The sequence below is a fragment of the Rhinopithecus roxellana genome, chromosome 1 (genome assembly GCF_007565055.1).
Source record: "Rhinopithecus roxellana isolate Shanxi Qingling chromosome 1, ASM756505v1, whole genome shotgun sequence".
In the NCBI taxonomy this organism is placed as follows: domain Eukaryota; kingdom Metazoa; phylum Chordata; class Mammalia; order Primates; family Cercopithecidae; genus Rhinopithecus; species Rhinopithecus roxellana.
The window spans coordinates 73,639,901-73,659,484 of NC_044549.1; the positions used below are offsets into that span (position 1 = coordinate 73,639,901).

Below are 19,584 nucleotides of genomic sequence, written 5' to 3' on the forward strand. Positions count from 1 at the left end.
CACTCTTAAAAATGAGATCTCCTATTTCTTTTCCCATCGAGTTATTACCTGCTGGCCAGGTGCTAGAAGAGTATCAGATTTTTAATCTGGGGCAAGTTTGTCAAAGTTCTATTTTCTAGCATTCTCTCTCCAAGGGCAACACAGCAGTGACACCAAACACCACGTGAGACCAGCATGACCTGACCAGAATCCATGGATGCACTCACCATAAAGGATGTGCCGTGTGTAGCCAGACAGCTCCAGTCCAACTCTCACCCATCACCTTCAGACCTAGTCCCGCCTCATAACTTACAAGAGCCATAGGCACCACAGCCCAGAGTTCACTTTAATCCAGTTTAACACATCATTACACACCTCACATTTTACCAACACCTACCATGTACCAGACACAGAGGATTTAAACCAAAAAAAAAAAAAAAAAAAAATTAAGATTATGACAAAATCCTGACAATCTAAAATGGGAAAGAGGAGCTCACTGCTGGGTCTAATTGAAATCGAGTCCCCTGAACCTCCTGACTCTACCATTAGTATTAAGCACTGTGCCTCCGTTTTCTCATTTGGAAGATGGGGCCACAATCCATCACTTCAGGGATAGGGACGATCCAGCCTAAAACCACATACAGCATGTGGCAAATGTGAAGGTAAATGTTTAGTGGTCACCACCTCCCAAGAGAGGAAATGTTCCACCATAACTTGTGTGTGGTGTTTTTTTTGAGACAGTCTCACTCTTATCGCCAGGCTGGAGTGCAGTGGCGCCATCTTGGCTCACCGCAATCTCCACTTCCCACGTTCAAGCGATTCTTCTGCCTCAGCCTGCCGGGTAGCTGGGATTACAGGCACGCACCACCACACCCAGCTAAATTTTTAAATTTTTTTTAGTAGAGATGGGGTTTCACCATGTTGGCCAGGATGGTCTCGATCTCCCGACCTCGTGATCCACCCGCCTTGGCCTCCCAAAATGTTGGGATTACAGGCGTGAGCCACCACAGTTGGCCTGTGTGCACTTTTAATCTACTTTCTGTCAAACTCACAATATAAAAAAGCAACAGTTATTAGTCAAGAGAAAGACAAATGCTAGCCAAGGCTAGAGGTAGCTAACTGCCCCGTGGTGGGTTTGGCGCTGCCCGGCAGAGTCAAACCACTGCAGCCCTCACTTCAATATTAGACACTTAGGAATCTGCTGGGTGGTGGCGTTGGGCCTCTAGGTTCCAGGCACTCACACTCGAGCCAGTTCTGAGTAAACAGTGTCAGCATCTCCGGCCAATCAAAGCATTCTTGAACGCAACACAAGTAAGCCAGGCGTCGCTTACCAAGTGGCATCTCCTTTAAACAAACACTTGACCAAATCAGTTCCAACAGGCATAAACAAGGACCTCTTTCCCAGAAGCTCTGGGGCTTCTCATGGACTCCTTTGTTTTTTTTTCATGAGTCTCCCAGGCCCTGAACTCAAAAGTCCATTTCCAAGGGTGCAACTCTGCCCACGGAACCTCCCCGGCATGAAAGTACCCTTCCCTTCCTCTCCCCTCTGGCCCCCAAAGTCACTCCCTTTGAATTCTTTATTAAGTTATTTAATAAAGATACTCTCTTCAGTTTTCTGATTCCAAAGGAAAAAAGAAAAGAAAACCTTTATTATGTAAAGTACAGGAAGAAAAAGAACAAGAAATAAAGGCGACATAGCTGAATCTTATCCAGGAACTGTGAATACGGTATCAGGGAGCCAGGAAAAGGGTCTGCGCTGGACAGAAGGGCCAGGCGCCACCAGCCCAGAAGGGCACAAAGACGGGGTGAGGCCTTACATTGCGAAGCTGTGGGACGGCTGCAGGCCCAACATCTCTCCCACGCCAGTTTTGTCCTCTCCCTCACCTCCTCCTCTGTCTCCTCAGTCTTTGTCTGTGGTCTGGTACCTTTTGCTTCTTTCTTGTCAGTCTTTTCATTCACTGAATCAAACAAAGTCCGAGCCCCACTCTGCATAAAGGATCCTGTGCAGAAGACAAGTCTCTTTCACCCCCTAGGAAAGTTCCCCACTTAGCAGAAGAGGCAGCCGTGGAGATGGGAGACAAGGGGGTATGGGAGTGAGGGCCGCAGCAGCAGGGTCTGTGAGAGGAGCAAGGGAGTGTCCAGCTCTGCCTGGCACAAGGTGCCGGGGCAAGTGTCTGAGGGTAGGAAGCTGAGGCCAGGAGGAGACAGGTTGGGGGAGGCCAGGAGCTTGGATCAGATTGCAGAGCTGGTAGGGTGGGCAGGACCACAACAGCAAATGCCTCGCAGGCCAAGCTAACAAGTTGGGAATGGATACCACAGTGGGTCAGAAGACAGATGGCGGCAATACAGAGAGACAGGCACAAGAGACCCTCTGATTAGGTCCTGCCCACCCTACTGGCTCCACCCTCTGAACCAAGCTGCTGGCCTCTCCCCACCTTTCTCCTCCCAACCTCAGCATCCTACCTTGAGATACCTGCCCTGGTGGGGGCTGGAGATGACAACTGGGGGCATCAATAATGATTCAAAATGTTCTAGTTTGGAAATGGAAGATAACCATGCTCATGGGCTACTGACTAGAACTTCCATCCTTGCCCACTTACAGTCTATTCCCAACCCAGCAGCCAAAGGGATCTGTTAAAAATAAGTCACTTCAGGCATCCCATGGAATAGGAGAAAACATGTGCAAATCACATCTCTGATAAGGGGCTAATATCCAAATACAAAGAACCCCTACAACTCAACAACAAAACACAACCAACCTGATTTTTAAAATGAGCCAAGAATTGAATAGACATTGTTCCAAAGAAAACACACAAATGGCCAACAAGCACATGAGAAGATGATCAACATCACTGTTCATTAGGGAAATGTAAATCACAACCACAATGAGAAGTCACCTCACACCCACTAGGATGGCTACTATTAAAACAAACAGAGAAAAAAACAAACAGAAAATAACAAGTGTGGGTGAGGATGTGGAAAGAGTGAAACCCTGTATGCCAGTGGTAGAAATGTAAAACGGTGATGCACCTGCAGAAGAAGACAGGATGCAGATTCCTCAAAAAATTAAACAGAGGAGCACCATATGATCCCACAATTCCACTTCTGTGTATCAAAAGAACTGAAAGCAGACCTCAAAGAGACATATGTATCTTTATGTTAATAGAAGCATTACTCACCACAGCCAAAGGTGGAACAGCCCAAATGTCCATCAATGTTGTATATACATGCAATGAGATATTACTCAGCCTTAAAAAGAAAAGAAATTCTAACACATGCTACTGAATGGATGAGCATTGAGGACATGATGCCAAGTGAAAGATGCCTGTCACAAAAAGACAAATGCTGTATGATTCCACTTATGTGAGGTAGCTAGAGTAGTCAGAGTCATTGAAACAGAAAGTAGAATGGTGGTTTCCAGGGCCCGGGGAGACTGCAGAAGGAAGATCTGTTGTTTAATGGTGTATTAGTCCATTTTCATGCTGCTGATAAAGACATACCTGAGACTGGGCAATTTATGAAAGAAAGAGGTTTAATTGGACTCACAGTTCCACATGGCTGGGGAGGCTTCACAATCATGACAGAAGGCAAAGAGGAGCACGTATGTCTTACATGGATGGCAGCAGGCAAAAAAAAAGAGCTTGTGCAGGAAAACTTCTGATTTTAAAACCATCAGATCTTATGAGACTCATTCACTATCATAAGAACAGCACAGGAAAGACCTGCCCCCATAACTCAATCACCTCCCACTGGGTCCCTCCCATGACACATAGGAATTGTGGGAGTCACAATTCAAAATGAGATTTGGGTGGGAACACAGCCAAACCATATCATTCTGCCTCGGCCCCTCCCAAATCTCACATCCTCACATTTCAAAACCGATCATGCCTTCCCAATAGTCCCCCAAAGTCTTGAAACTCATTTCAGAATTAACTCAAAAGTCCACAGTCCAAAGTCTCGTCTGAGACAAGGCAAGTCCCTCTGCCTATGAACCTGTAAAATCAAAAGCAAGCTAGTTACTTCACAAATACAATGGGGGTACTAGTATTGGGTAAATATAGCCATTCCAACTGGGAGAAATTGACCAAAACAAAGGGGCTACAGGTCCCATGCAAGTCCAAAATCCAGCAGGGCAGTCATGTCTCACATCCAGATCACACTGATGCAAGACGTGGGTTCCCATGGTCTTGGGGAAGCTCCAGCCCTGTGGCTTTGCAGGGTACAGCCTCCCTCTCAGCTGCTTTCACAGGCTGGCATCGAGTGTCTGAGGCTTTTCCAGGCATCCAGTGCAAACTGTCAGTGGATCTACCATTTGGGGGTTTGGAGGACAGTGACCCTCTTCTCACAGCTCCCCCAGGCAGTGCCCCAGTAGGGACTCTGTATGAGGGCTCCCACACTGCCCTAGCAGAGGTTCTTCATGAGGGCCACACCACATTTCCTTTCCACACTGCCCTAGCAGAGGTTCTTCACATTTCCTTTCCACACTGCCCTAGCAGAGGTTCTTCATGAGGGCCCCGCCCCTGCAGCAAACTTCTACCTGGGCATCCAGGTATTCCATACATGCTCTGAAATCTAAGCAGAGGTTACCAAACCTCAATTCTTGACTTCTGCGCACCTGCAGGCTCAGCACCATATGGAAGCTGCCAAGGCTTGGGGATTCCAGCCTCTGAAGCCATGGTCTGTACTCTATGTTGGCCCCTTTCAGCCATGGCTGGAGCAGCTGGAACACAGAGCACCATGTCCCTAGGCTGCACACAGCACAGGGACCCTGGGCCTGCCCCACAAAACTACTTTTTCCTCCTAGGCCTCCGGGTCTGTGATGGGAGGGGCTGCTGCAAACATCTCTGACATGCCCTGGAGACATATTCCCCATTGTCTTGGTGATTAACATTCAGTTCCTCATTACTTATGCAAATTTCTGCAGCCAGTTTGAATTTCTCCTCAGAAAATGGAATTTTCTTTTCTATTGCATTGTCAGGCTGCAAATTTTCCAAACTTTTAAGTCCTGTTTCCCTTTTGAAACGAATGCCTTTAACAGCACCCAAGTCACATCTTTAATGCTTTACTGCTTAGAAATTATTCCATCAGATACCCTAAATCATCTCTCTCAAGTTCAAACTTCCACAAATCTCTAGGGCAGGGGCAAAATGCTGCCAATCTCTTTGCTAAAGCATAGCCAGAGTCACCTTTGCTCTAGTTCCCAACAATTCCTCATTTCCATCTGAGACCACCTCAGTCTGGACATTATTGTTCATTATCACTATCAGCATTCTTATCAAAGCCATTCCACAAGTCTCTAGGAAGCTCCAAACTTTCCCACATTTTCCTGTCTTCTTCTGAGCCCTCCAAAGTGGTCCAACCTCTGCCTGTTACCCAGTTGCAGAGTCGCTTCCACATTTTCAGGTATGTTTTCAGCAGTGCCCCGCTCTACTGGTACCAATTTACTGTATTAGTTCGTTTTCATGCTGCTGATAAAGACACAAAGACTGGGCAATTTACAAAAGAAAGAAATTTAATTGGACTCACAGTTCTACATGGCTAGAGAGGCGTCACAGTCATGGTGGAAGGTGAGGAGGAACAAATCACATCTTACATGGATGGCAGCGGGCAAAAACAGAGTTTGTGTAGGGAAACTCCCGTTTTTAAAACCATCAGATCTCATGAGACTCATTCACTATTATGAGAACAGCACAGGAACGACCCTCCCTCATAATTCAACCAACTTACACTGGGTCCCTCCCATGATATATGGGAATTGTGGGAGCTACAGTTCAAGATGAGATCTGGGTAGAGACACAGCCAAACCATACCAAATGGGTATGCGGTTTTAGTTGTGCAAGATGGTAAAAAGTTCTGGAGACTGGTCGCACAACATAAATGCATTTAACACCACTGAACTCTACATTTTAAAAAATACTTCAGATGGTAACTTTTATGTTATGTGTATTTTACCACAATTCACAATTAAAACAAGGCCAGGCACGGTGGCTCACGCCTGTAATCCCAGCACTTTGGGAGGCTGAGCTGGGCGGACCACCTGAGGTCAGGAGTTCAAGACCAACCTGACCAACATGGAGCAACCCTGTCTCTACTAAAAATAAAAAATTGGCCGGGCGTGGTGGCGCATGCCAGTAATCCCAGCTACTCAGGAGGCTGAGGCGGGAGAATTGCTTGAATCTGGGAGGCAGAGGTTGTAGTGAGCCAAGATCATGCCACTGCACTCCAGCCTGGGCAACAAGAGCAAAACTCCGTCTCAAAAAAAAAAAAATTAAAACAAAATGCAAGTCAGTTCACAGCACTCCTCTGTCTAATCTCAAATGATGATTCTTGTGTCTCCCAAGTCCTGTTCATAGCCTCCAAGGCACATGTGATCTGCTACACACGCACTTCACCTCCTACTCCTCCACTTTGCATGCTCTGCCTCACACTGGTCTGGAGACGTGTCAGGCCTCACAACCTTCACACCTGCTGTTCCCACGACCTGGAATGCTGTTCCCCAGACACTTGTCTTATGCCCTCGCTTCCTTCTGTCTTCATTGAAATGTCACCTTCTCACCAAGGCATTCCCAGGCCACCTTCTCTAAAACCACAAACCCCTTCACACTCACACACACACACACACACACACACACCCTTTCCACACCCTTGCCTGCTTAATTTTTCTAAATTAGCCCTAATTATTTATCATCTAATAGCCTCAGTGTTTGCTTATTTCTAGTTTAACACTTTCTCTTCCACCAAGATGCAGCACCACAATGGAGAAAATGTTTGCTTTGTCCACTATTACCTTTCTAGCCACTGGAACAATGCAAGGCTCATAGTGGGTACTCAATACATATCTGTTGAAGGAACCACAAAGAGCACATGTTGAATTCAAAAGGGCTGAGGTTGAACACAGATTTCAGACTCACCGGCATTTAAGCAGAAGCAAACCACGCAAGCAGATGAGTTCAATCAGGACTCAGGATTGGGAGGAGAGAAGAGTTCATCAAGTGTCCTGCAAAAGTACTGAGTCCAGGGCAGCTCCAGAGGCTGAAGAACACACATCACCTTTTCTTTCTTTCTTATTTTACTTTTAAGACATGGGGGTCTTCTTATGCTGCCCAGGCTGGACTTGAACCTCTGGGCTCAAGAGATCCTCACACCTCAACCTCCCAAGTATCTGGGGCTCCGAGTGTGTGCCACCAGTTGCAGCCTTGCCACCTTTTCCTCTGGGATCTGTCTCTGCTCTAGACTGTAGCCCAGGACCCTGCCTATACCCTTCCTGAATGCCTCATGCTCAGGACAGCTGACTTTGAAGCTCTCCCCTCCTGCAGAACTCTGCATCCCCTCCCTGACAGGGCAAGAGCCTCACTCATTAGATGTGTCTGTGCACTCTGGCAATTCCATTCAAGGTCAACGAGTTCTTCCTGCTATGGAACATGGCACAGCACTGTGGAACAATATGCTTTGAGTGTCTCCCCGCCCAGGTTCAAATCCCAGCTATCCCACTCACAGGTGTGAGCCTCAGAAGAGCCCCCTCTGTAAAGTGGTGTGTGAAGTTCATATACCCCATAGGCTGATATGACCTGACATGTAACAACCGCTCAATAAAATGAGTTCTTGTTTTTAGTAGTCATGTTTGTGTCATCAGAGCCAGGCTAAGGATCTAGTCTGTAGGAGGTGCTCTGGAAGAAAGAATAAATAATATTAATGACTGGTTCTTGTCTACTCTTCTGACATACTTCAATGCAAACAGGCAGCTCTGGCTCCCCTCTCAGGAACCAAGGGCTGACTCAGAGCTCTCACTCTTAACTTCAAGCATAAAAGCAGCCTGCTCCAGCTGGAGAGCGTCAAACCCAGCCACTGGGAAGACCCCACGCTTCAAAGCAAATCCCAGACTGCAACTTCTGCAGGATTCAGGGTGGCTAGAGATCTGATAGATTCCCCAGCATCTGGATGACACCCCCCACCCCTACTCCCACAGCAAGTGGAACTGAGGCCACATCCCTGACCCAAGCCCACCAAACCCCACCAACCCCACCACTCCAGACGTAGCCTGCTGGTCTAAGATACCCTCTCTAGGTCTCCACTCCATGAAGGTTAGAGGAAACAGCTGGCATTCAAACCCCTGCAGGGAAGCCCTCCCACCTCCTGGTTGATAGTTGATGCCATGGAAACCTGTCTGCTGCCCTCGCTCAACCAGGCATTCCACCTTCGGGAACCTATCCATGTTTTCAATGCTACATGCAAACCCAAGTGGTCATGATTTTCACTCCTTTAATATAACTAACCGCACAGCTCCCAAAAAGATCCACACCTCTATTACCTCTGAACAGCTGACCAATTAATGAACACTTATCATGTATATAGCAGATCCCAGGCAAAGCATCAATGCCTTCGTACAGCAATGTAACAAGGTAGGTACTATCATTTCTATAGGCAGTCCCTGACTTACGATGGTTCGGCTTAACGATTTTCTGACTTCACAATGGTGCAAAAGCTATACACATTCGATAGAAATTGTACTTCAAGTACCCATAAAACCATTGTGTTTTCCACTCAGTATTCAATAAATTACACAAGATACTCACCACTTTATTATAAAATGGGCTTTGTGTTAGATGATTCTTCCCAACTGTGGGCTAATATGAGTGTTCTGAGCACATTTAAGGTAGACTACTCTAGGTTGTGGTATTCAGGAGGTTAGGGGTATTCAATGCATTTTTTGCTTAATGATATTTTGAACTTAGGATGGGTTTAACTGGACGTAACTCCATTGTCAGTTGAGAAGCAACTATACTTAGGCAATTGAAGAAATTGAGGCTCAGAGGTCCGCTGGAGCTTGTCCAAGGTCACACAGCTGGGAAGCAAGAGGAGCCGGGATGCAAGCCCAGGGAAGCGTGACCCTATCTAGCCCATCCGAGAGGCTCTCCTGGCAGAATTTTAAGGGCACTGGCCCAGATTCCACCCATGAACTTCCAAAGCTTGGCTAAATCTGAACGTTAGCGGGCCATTTCTTGGTCAGCTCAGACTGGTCTACGTAGCTGGCCTCAGCCAGGTGGCCCAGCTCTCACACTAGCTTCCCCTGTGTGAGGAGTCCTGTGTGAGGAAGCAAATGTGCACAGGACTTCATGTGACTGAATCTCAGCAAATAAGGCAGATGACGCTCAAGTTTTTACTTTGGATGTTCTGGATGGAAAGAACAGGGCAGTTTCTTTGAGATCTTGACAGATCTGCCATCAAGGGAGGAACAAGAATCTTTATTGTTAGGGAAGGTAAGCTGCAAAGGGATCCACTTAAGTTTACAGAAAAGGGTGAGGATGGTGCAAGGCAAGAGGACAGTGTTGTGCTAGGAATCGTTCTTACTGGCCTCATCGAAGGAAGAGCACCGCCTTTCTCTGCAACCAGACAAAACCAGTGATTGTGCACTTATGGGGAGCTGGGGAAGTGTGTGGTGGCCAGGTCATGTGGCATTTGCCTCCATCCACAGTGTCAGTTTACCCCTCGGGCTGCCCTCTGGAGTGAGGAGAACTTAATACAGCAGAAGTCTATTAAACCAACACCTGTTAAAGGCTTCAAAAATAAAACCAGTCTTCAAAGACAGAAAGCAGGCAAGATAAGCTCTCCCCACTTGGCTACATTTTCAGAGCTGATGTTAAATTAGACAATGAAACAGATGGAAGCATTTGAAACCAACATGTAAAACTTTTTCTCATAAGTGATTGTTCCACTACAGTTCTGTGAAAGCCTGGTTTACAAGGTATTCCCGCTAGTGGTGGAAAAGATCTCATGTCACAGATAACAGCCAGGAAAAAAGGGCACGGACATCAAAGGCAGTTCAGACAAGGTGGGTCGAGTGGGTAATTTCTGACCCCTGAAATTATGCACCTATTTTCTACACCAGGGGTTGGCAAACTTATTCTACTTTGGGCCAGATGGTAAATTTTTAGGCTTTGTGGGTCATATTGTCTCTGTCATGACCACTCAGCTCTGCTGTTATAATGTAAAAGCAGCCAGACAATATGTAAATGAATGAGTGTGGCTATGTTCCAATAAAACTTTATTTACAAAAACAAGCAATGGGCCAGGATTGGGACCACTGGCTGTAGTGTGCTGACCCTGTCAACACTATGGCAACCAGTTTGTGTTTCTTGGGGGGCAGAGACCCAGACTCTAATTCTTGCTCTTATGCAATTTGGGAACCATGTATAAATCACTCTTTCTCTATCTCGTTTAACCACCTGCAAAATGAGGAGATACCTCTTAACTGCAGAGAGAGAACTTTCCCACTGTCCCCCCAGTGCCCATGTCAGACATTCCTAATCACAGTCTTTTCTGCCAGTGTCTTTTCTACCTCTTCAGAAAGTGAAATGGAACATAAGTCTCTACCACTGTTATGTTCCTCAAGAGATCAACCAGGTTCCTTACTGGAGCCAGTGAAGATAGATGGGCAAACAGGGTTACCTTACAGAAGACAGAAATCCACACTGTATATCCTTCCTCATTTTAGTTCTGCCAATTAGTCTGAAACATACTGAAGCTGGCCAACTCCCCATCCCTAAGATCTAAGAAGCTGTGCCCTTCCACTCTTCCAGACAATTACTGTGATTCACAAAGCCCACCGTCAACTACTTGAGTGTGGACTCTCACCAAAAATGGCAAATCTACCATAATTTTACTTCAAGATCGAACTCAACACGTCTTACTTAATGAATTAGCAAAATCCACATTATAGCTCTTTGCTTCGCCTGAACCTCCAGCTAGAAAGTAAGTTTCACATAATCTAGCCCTGGACTGGGGGGGAAAAAAAAAAATCTAACACCCCCAGCCCCCATTATCCCAACAAAGTGATCCTGGCAGAAAGAATTAATCAGACTCCACACCCTGCAGCATTCTGCCCATCATGGTGCTGCAATGGAATTCTTACCAAGGCTCTGCACCACACACTCAGTGTCACTGTCCGCACACAGCAGGCATTCAAAGTAATCAAAATGAATGAAGGCATGCACACATTCACATATGCCTTCTGAGGCTACAATGTAGCTTAACAACATATCACACCTGGAATCCACACAATGTGAGACTATCTGAGACCCTCACATTATTGACCGAAGATGAAACTTAGTACAGGGCACACCAGCCCTGATGTCTACTTAAGGAGGTGTACTTTATGACTACAAATGCCAAAAATCATTAACCATTTCCAAAACACACGTGGAGGTGATGATTTCTCCTTTGTCAGAAGATACAGGCTAGGCACAGTGACTCAGGCCTGTAATCCCAACACTTTGGGAGACAATAGTAGAAGGACTGCTTGTGGCCAGGAGTTTGAGACCAGCCTGGGCAACACAGTGAGACCCTCATCTCTTAAAACAAAAACAAAAAAAAATGCAGCCTATCAGACGGGCCATATGGCCAAATGCTGACAGTTGTTTTGTTTGTAAACATTTTTATTGAAATATAAAGGATTTTTACAAAATGTAGAGAAAAATTTCAGCACCCCAGAAGCCTCCCTCCTCCTGTCTCCTGGTTGTTATTCCTCCCAAAAGAAACCTCTAATTTATACCACCCCCAATTAATTCTGCCTATTTCTGTGCTGTACAGACATAAAACTGTTCTGTAAGCACCATTTTTTATCTAGCTTTCACTCAACATTGTTATGAGATCCATCTGGGTTGCTGCTAATATTAGTAGTAGTAAATTCTTTTCTATCACTGTATGATATTTCTACTGATGGAACGAACATACAGCAATTTATTTTTTCTTTCTATTGTTGATGGACATTGAGTTATTTCCAATTCAGGCTATTGCAAAAATCACAGCTATGAACACAGACATGTCTTCTGCACGTGCTTTCTGGTGCATATCTGCATGCATTTTTGGCAGGCGTGCAAGGTCCAGGCATGGAATTGTTACTCAGGTCATTGAGCTTGCATATGTCTGGCCTTAGTAGACACTGGTAGTTTTCTTTTAAACCACGTCCCCCAGGGTTGAAATGAACCTGAAAACCATTAGCTCCAAGTGCCCTGTTTCATGCTGCTTCATTTGAACACATTCTCAGATGCCACTGCCCTCATGTGTGCCCTTTCTGACCCCTCCCCAAAAAACACATTAGTAATACAGCCTGGGGCCACCGAACATGGCCAAGCTCAATCTAATCTTGTTCAGGTGTCCAACAGAAATTTTTCAAATAAGCGAGGGCCTAATGATCACCGGGGAAAAAAAAAAAGAATAATTCTAAGTCTTAAATTGGCAAGAAATAATGTTGATGCTGAAGTGCACAGCTTACGATAATGCACGTGTGCCAGAACCAATGCCCGTATACAACTTGAAAATGAAGAGATATTTTTCAAGAACAAGTGAGTGCGGAAGAGTTTTCCTAAGCCAACTTGAATAAAAGTCTCTTTTCTCAGAATGACAGTTGAAACCATTTCCCTCTAGCCTGCTTTATATCCATCTTCTTAAAAATTAAAACCAAAATCATTTGTTCTATTGCAGAAATTGATCATTTACTCAAAGAACTGCTGTCTTGTAAGAAACAGCCCAGCCTGGGTTATTTGCTGGACAGGAAATGAGAATCAGAATAAGCAGGTCTCTCTCTCTTGCTTGCTCCCTCTCTCTTCCCCTGCTGCTGGTGAATCACCAGTTCCCTGGGGAATTTTGGCAGATTCTCAGCCTGGCTGCAGATGACGTTCCGGATCTGTTTATTCAGGTGGAGATTGGATAAAAAACAAGAGCAGCCCAGTGGCAGGATAAACAGCCTCCGCCAGGCAGGGTCAACCTCTCCAAAGGCAGGACTGGGCTGTGTCAACCAACCTCCCAACCCGTTCACTTCCTTTAAGGTCACCCTCCCCTTTGGGTCTTCAACAAACAGTTTCCATTAACTCCTTGCAAAGATGACCCAACGTCCCATCCCCATGAGACTACATAACCCCAGGGACCTTGCTACAGCAGATCCCATTTGGTTCTCCCACCCATCAGCTTACACCCATCGAACTGAAAGCCCCAGATCCCTGAAATGAAGAAATCTAGGTACGATCAAGAGCCAGCCACCACTGTTCTGTGAAGTCTAGAGTGACCCAACTCATGAACGACTGACTGCAGGTCACCAGGACCCAACCCAAACTATCAGAATGTTCTGCATATAAGATGTACAAATAAACAACAGCAGCAGCAAAACTCCCAAGGAAATATTGTTGAGTAAAAGATGCATATCTGAAAAAGACTACCAATTGTATGATTCCAAATATATGACATTCTGAGAAAGGCAAAACTATGGAGACAGTAAAAATATTTAACTGCCAGAGGCTGGGGAGAGAGAGATAAGCAGGTTCCGCATGGGGGATTTTCAGGTCAGTGAAGCTATTCTGTATGACGCTATCAGAACCAAGACTGAACTCTAATGTAAACTATAAACTTTAGTTAGTAATAATGGATCGATATTGACTCATCAGTTGTAACAAATGTACCACACTAATGCAAGATGTTAATAATAGGGGAAACAGGGTGGGTGAGGGGGAGAGAGAAGACATTGGAGGGGGTGTATGCGAACTCTCTGTGCTTTCCACTCGATTTTTCTGTAAACTTACAACTGTTATAAAAGTCCATTAATTAAAAACAAAACAAAACCTCCTAAAGTATTAAGTAGTCCTGCAGTCTCGACCGGGTAGAATGTAAACTGCACACCGGCTAGGGTTTTTTCAGTCTATTGTATTGACTGCTATAGCCTTAGCCCCCAGAATAACGCTTAGAACTTAAAAGTTACTCAATCAATACTTGTTGAATAAACAAACAAATTACAACTTTAGTTCAATGCCTTACATTCACCACAACAAACCTGAACCAAGGAACATTATTCAGGGAGGGAAAAAAAAAAAAAACCACTCTGAAGCAGGACCAACCATCCAATTAAAAACTTTTAAAAAGAAAAAAAATTAAGATACAACATGGGAGTCAACCTTTTTGAAAAAGGTAGGGAAGCTGACAGATCTATTTAAAAGCAGATGTCGAATAGGATGGATTTTCAAATAGCATGGGATGAGGGTTACTTACGCATTTCCCACATTCAACTGAACCCCAAACACTGGCCCTCACCAACTTACCAGGCTTGCAATATGGAGACAATTATGCTTGTCCAAGGCTGGCCAACAATTTCTCCCTCACCCACTTCTACGCCACAGTTCAGCCCTGCCTAAGGTCCCTATCTGCATGCCTGCCTTGGGAGCTCCCTGTGGACAATGCTGACCCAAGGAAGCTACACAAGCCACATCTGGATCACATTCCCCAGGGAGAAACGCTATGCCATCCTAACACGGGCAGGGGCTTCTAGGGGGCTTGAGGAGTTAGTTCCATGTCCACAAGGAGGTCAGCTGTCTTGGCATTTGGGCATGGCAAAGCAGTACCAGGTTGGGCCAAGAGATGAAAAATCAGGCCCAAGTAGGGCCAGAGATGAACAATGAGCCACTTCCACCAGAATTCCCAACCATATATGGGCACCTCTGGGTCAGAAGAGCCAAACATGTTTATCGCTTTTGCCCAGGGCCAACAGAGCCACTTGATTATCTCTCGGGGCTTTGTTTTCCCCTGAATGTGTCAGTACATCCCTATTTCCTTCCCCCTTTGTTTTCCTTTCCCTGGTGACCTGCTACCCTACACCCCAGCACACTGACTGTGTTCCCTCCACCACACGGAAACCCGCCACAAGATCTCAGCCCTCAGGGAGCACAGGCTCCAGCCTGAAAGCTGGCAGAGCACAGGGCTATCAAGCTGTCTCCTGTGGAGCCACCAACGCCAGCACAACCGTGGAGCCCGGGTTCGGCACAGCTGAACTGGACCCCCCCTGATTTCCCTTTGAGAATAAGGCTAAATGTACTTCATTACAATTGTCAAGGTACACGTGTCCCTGCTTGTTCAGCTCCGCCCCTCGAGGAAAGGAGGAAAGAAAACCAGGACACGGAACAAGAGACGTGGATTCACCCAGACTACAGGGGCTGAGTAACTGTTTCTGGCCAAGAAAAGAGGAAAAGGTGAGATGGCAACGATCAAGAATGAGGTGATGAGAGTGTCCCTTAAGGCCAGGGACTAATCTCAGAAATTTTAACCAAGGAGTGTCCGCACCACCCATGTAGGAGGGTGTCAAGAGGCTGCCATGCATGGTTTTCCTCCAAAGAAGGCTCCAACAGCTAGGGCGAGGTGGGAAGTCCCGAACCCAGGGGCGTGAAATGATAGAGATACTGCACTTCACAGAGCAAGGACCTCCTCTGCCCAAGGTCCATAGGGACTGGTCAGCAACTGCAGGAGGGGGTCACCCAGGAGTCCAAGACCAATGAGCTCTGACGAGCTATCGTGGTCTCTGTTCCTCCGACCTCACCAACCAGGACCTGAAAAAATGGAACCACCGATGAGAAACACGCTGACCTCACGCCAAATTCCCAAAGGGAGCAGAATGAACCTCCTGCTCACAGTCACCCTTCCATCTCAGCCTTGGGCAAAGCGGTCTGCAGCATTCACGCACCTGAAGACTGCCCATGCCACCATGCTAAACCAAAAGCAGGGCACACAGCCCACCAATTCGCATCACTGTCCCTCTCTAGAAGATACAGGCAGAAAAAAAGGTAGAGAATACAGTGTTGTTCTCACAGTACGATGATAACGGCATCTCCACACCATTTTGCATACTGCCTGTCAATTATGTGACATTAAATTTATATTTACAAAGCAGTTAATGAGAATGGAGACACTGAACTTTGGGACCTAAACCTTAAGTGCAGAGCAGACTAAGAAATGTGGTGGAGAGCTGTGTAGGGCTGGCACAGGCCAGGGTGGCCTGAGCAGTTCCACCACCGGTCCACCAGGCACAAACGAGGGTTTTCCACACAGAACCTCCTCCTGAGCCCCCAGTCCCCGACACTCTCATGGCACCCAAGCCTACTCCAGGTGGTGCAAACATCAAAGGGCCTTTGTAGCTGGAGTCTGGAAAGGAGCCCTAGTGCTTCTGCGGCCTTCAGGAAATGGTTCCGATGCTGCACAGGGCCATGGATGTCCAGGGAGCTTGCCCTTGACGCTTAGCTTTGGAGGAGGCACACTGCATCTTCTTTCTCAGTAGAAGGGGTAGCAGGAGTAGCTGTAATGATGGCAGGAACAGTGGGAACAAATCTAACATTTTGTCAGTGCTTACCAGTAGCTAGGCACTGGCTTCACTCTTAACATCATCCCTCATGTAATCTTCATTACCGTCCCCATTTTACAGATGGGAATGCTAAGGCATGGAAAGGTCAACTCACTTGCTGAAGGTTATACGGCAGGAAGCAGTGCAGCTGGGACTGGAGCCCAGAACAGGAATCCATATCCCACACTCCTATTTAGGATGTGGAACTGTCTCATAAGGGAAGTGGGCAGAAGAAAGTCCGAGGAAGACAGCTTCTCTGGATAGCAACCCATACCTCCCACCCCTTCTCGGCATCCACCAGGGAGGGGGATCCCCTACACTGGGGCCACATCATGTGACTGGGGCAGAGGCAGGACCTGACTCTGCAGATACAGAGGGAACAAGAAGGGGAATGTCCTGTCACAAGCCACTGTTCATCCCCAGTCCTGCCAGGGGCCCACACACCTCCACACCCACACGTGGGCTTCCAGGCCCTCAGCCCACAGCATGTCAACACACCATTGCCAGAGGGCCAAGCCAGACCGCCTCTATTTGTATTTAGGATGACTGGAGTGGTCAGTGGTCGTGCCCCCTTCCTAAACAGGTGGGTGAGAGTGGCTCTTATTTTCCTCAGGCAGTAAGTATAACGGCACAGAACTGAGCACTCTCCAGGAACAGAAGAAACTTGTTCACTCATTGCTTACCACCATGCCAGAGAAGGCACCACCTACTCCAGAATCAGAGAGGCTAAGACCCTGGTCTGAAGTCACCCAGCTAACCAGGATGCAAGGTATCCTCTGACTCCAGGCTATGCCGCTCTCTGGAGTGACAGTGGTACAATAAGCCAGATCAGACAGCCTGTGGCTATGAGGACAGAGAGGAACTGTGGGCGCCGCAGCGCTAAAGCTCCCTCTGAGGTCACACACCGGCCCCTCACCTCTACTGGCCACTGGCACATTCCCTGAGATTCACATGCCAGCTTCCTGACAGCTCTGCAGTTCCAGGCAAAGGAGGAAGCTGTTTCAGCACTTGGCTGCAGCCTCCAAGACAAGATCCTCTCCTCCTCCTGGGAGTGATACCACTGATGTGCCGTTAAAAATAAAACCAGGCCTACTTCCTGCCCCATCTGAAAGACTTTGATCTCCCGATCATATGATTTAGAATATCTCTTACCATGCAATTTGTCAAGCCTTCAGCATATGACCTGACGGTACTTCGGGAGGGTTAAGGATGGGTACTGGGTGGGATTAAGGAGTTGGCCCATTAACGCAGCCCTTCTTCACCCACCCCCAAAAATGATTTGTTACAACACCAAAATGGCACTGTCTGCTGCACCCCTTCTCTGTACCCCAGAACCATCTCACCCCTTGCCTTGTCCATGCTGGGGTCCTATGAGAAGCAATTCTTGCTGTTTCTTTTGTGGAACCACAAGCTTCAAGTTTCTTCCTGATTTCACGCTTTTTAAAACATGTCATCGTGAACTTACATGCAAAACATAAAATTACAGATCTTCTAAGAGAAAACACAGGAGAAAATCTTTGGGAATTAGAGTTAGGTAAAGTTCTTAGACCTGACGCTAAAAGTACAATCCATAAAAGGAAAATTTAACACATATTAGGCTTTATCAAAATTTAAAATGTTTGTTCTGTGAAAGACTCTGCTAAGATGAAAAGACAAGCTACAGATTGAGAGAAAGTATTTACAAATCACATATCTAACAAAGAACTAGTATCCAGTATATATATCCAGACTATATAAACATCTCACAAAACTTGAGAGAAAAACAACAATAACAAACAACCAAAAAACCCAATTAGAAAATGGGCAAAAGGCATGAATGGACATTTTACCAAAAAGAATCTACAAGTGGCAAACAAGCAAAAGAGAAGATGCTTAACATCATTGGTCACCATGGAAATACACATGAAAACCATAATGAGATATCGCTACACATCTATCAGGATGGCTAAAAAAACCACCACCACCACCACGGCCAGGTGCGGCGGCTCATACCTGTAATCTCAGCACTTTGGGAGGCCGAGGCTGGTGGATCACTTGAGGTCAGGAGTTCAAGACCAGCCTGGCCAACATGGCGAAACCCCGTCTCTACTAAAAGTACAAAAATTAGCTGGGCGTGGTGGCGCAAGCCTGTAATCCCAGCTACTCAGGAGGCTGAGGCATGAGAATCACTTAAACCCAGGAGGCTGAGGTTGTAGTGAGCAGAGACTGTGCCGCTGCACTCCAGCCTGAGCAACAGAGCAAGACTCTGTCTCAAAAATATAAAAATAAAAATAAAAATAAACACACCACCAAATGCTGGCCATAATGGTGCAGAAACTGAATTGCCTACACACTGCTGGTAAGAATGTCAAATGGTATGGCCATTCTGGAAGAATCTGACAGTTTCTTAAAAAAACTAAAAACGCAACTCCCATATGATCTGTCAATTGTACTCCTGGGTATTTATCCCAGAGAAGTGAAAATTTATGCTCACACAAACAAAAAAAAACCCAAACACAAATGTTCATAGCAAAATTTTTTAAAAACAGTCCCAAACGGGAAACATTCTAGATGTCCTTCATCGGGTGAATAGCTAAAGTATGACATATCCATATTATGGAATACAACCTGTGATTAAAAAGGAATGAAATGACACATACAATAACCTAGATGAACCTCCAGAGAATTATGCCAAGTGAAAAAAGCCAATCCCAAAAGGTTATCCATACTTTTATTCCATTATATAAAACTCTAAATGAAAAAACGACAAATTTGGAGAACACATTAGAAGTCAACCAAGGGGGCTGGGCATGGTGGTTCAAGCCTGTAATCTCAGCACTTTGGGAGGCCAGGCAGGCAGATCACTTGAGGTCAGGAGTTCAAGACCAGCCTGGCCAACACAGTGAAACCCCACCTCTACTGAAAAATAAAAATAAAAAAATGAAAAAAAAAATAGCCAGGTGTGGTGGTGCATACCTGTAATCCCAGGTATTCGGGAGGCTGAGGCAGGAGAATCGCGTAAACTTGGAAGACTGAGGTTGCAGTGAGTCAAGATCGCACCACTACGCTCTAGCCTAGACGACAGAACAAGACTGTCTTCTCAAAAAGAAAAAAAAAGACAACCAAGGGTGTGAGGGCAAGAAGTAAATGACTGTGGCCATAAAGGGGAGAGATCCTTGTGATGATACAAATATTCTGTATCCTGACTGCATTGATGTCAATATTCTGGTTATGAAAAGTTGTACAAGATGTCACCATTGGGAGAAACTGGGTTTAAGGGTATATGAGGGATCTCTCCATATTATTTCTTTTTACAACTGCACGTGAATCAACAATTATTCCAAAGTATAATTAAAACAACAATACGAAAGTGTCATGGCATTCACGGTGGAATCACAGAAAAGGTCTGGGTGAGTTTCCACTAGAATCAGCCTTCCTGCTACTTTACTCAGTCTCCAGCCATCCTTCAAACCAGC

The 19,584-nt window shown here is 46.0% G+C and overlaps 1 protein-coding gene across 2 annotated transcripts in view; it reads right to left on the reverse strand.

The window, feature by feature from the left end:
• LRIG1 (leucine rich repeats and immunoglobulin like domains 1) overlaps positions 1 to 19,584 on the reverse strand; it is a 125,737-nt gene that overhangs the window by 43,423 nt on the left and 62,730 nt on the right. The window lies entirely within an intron of this gene.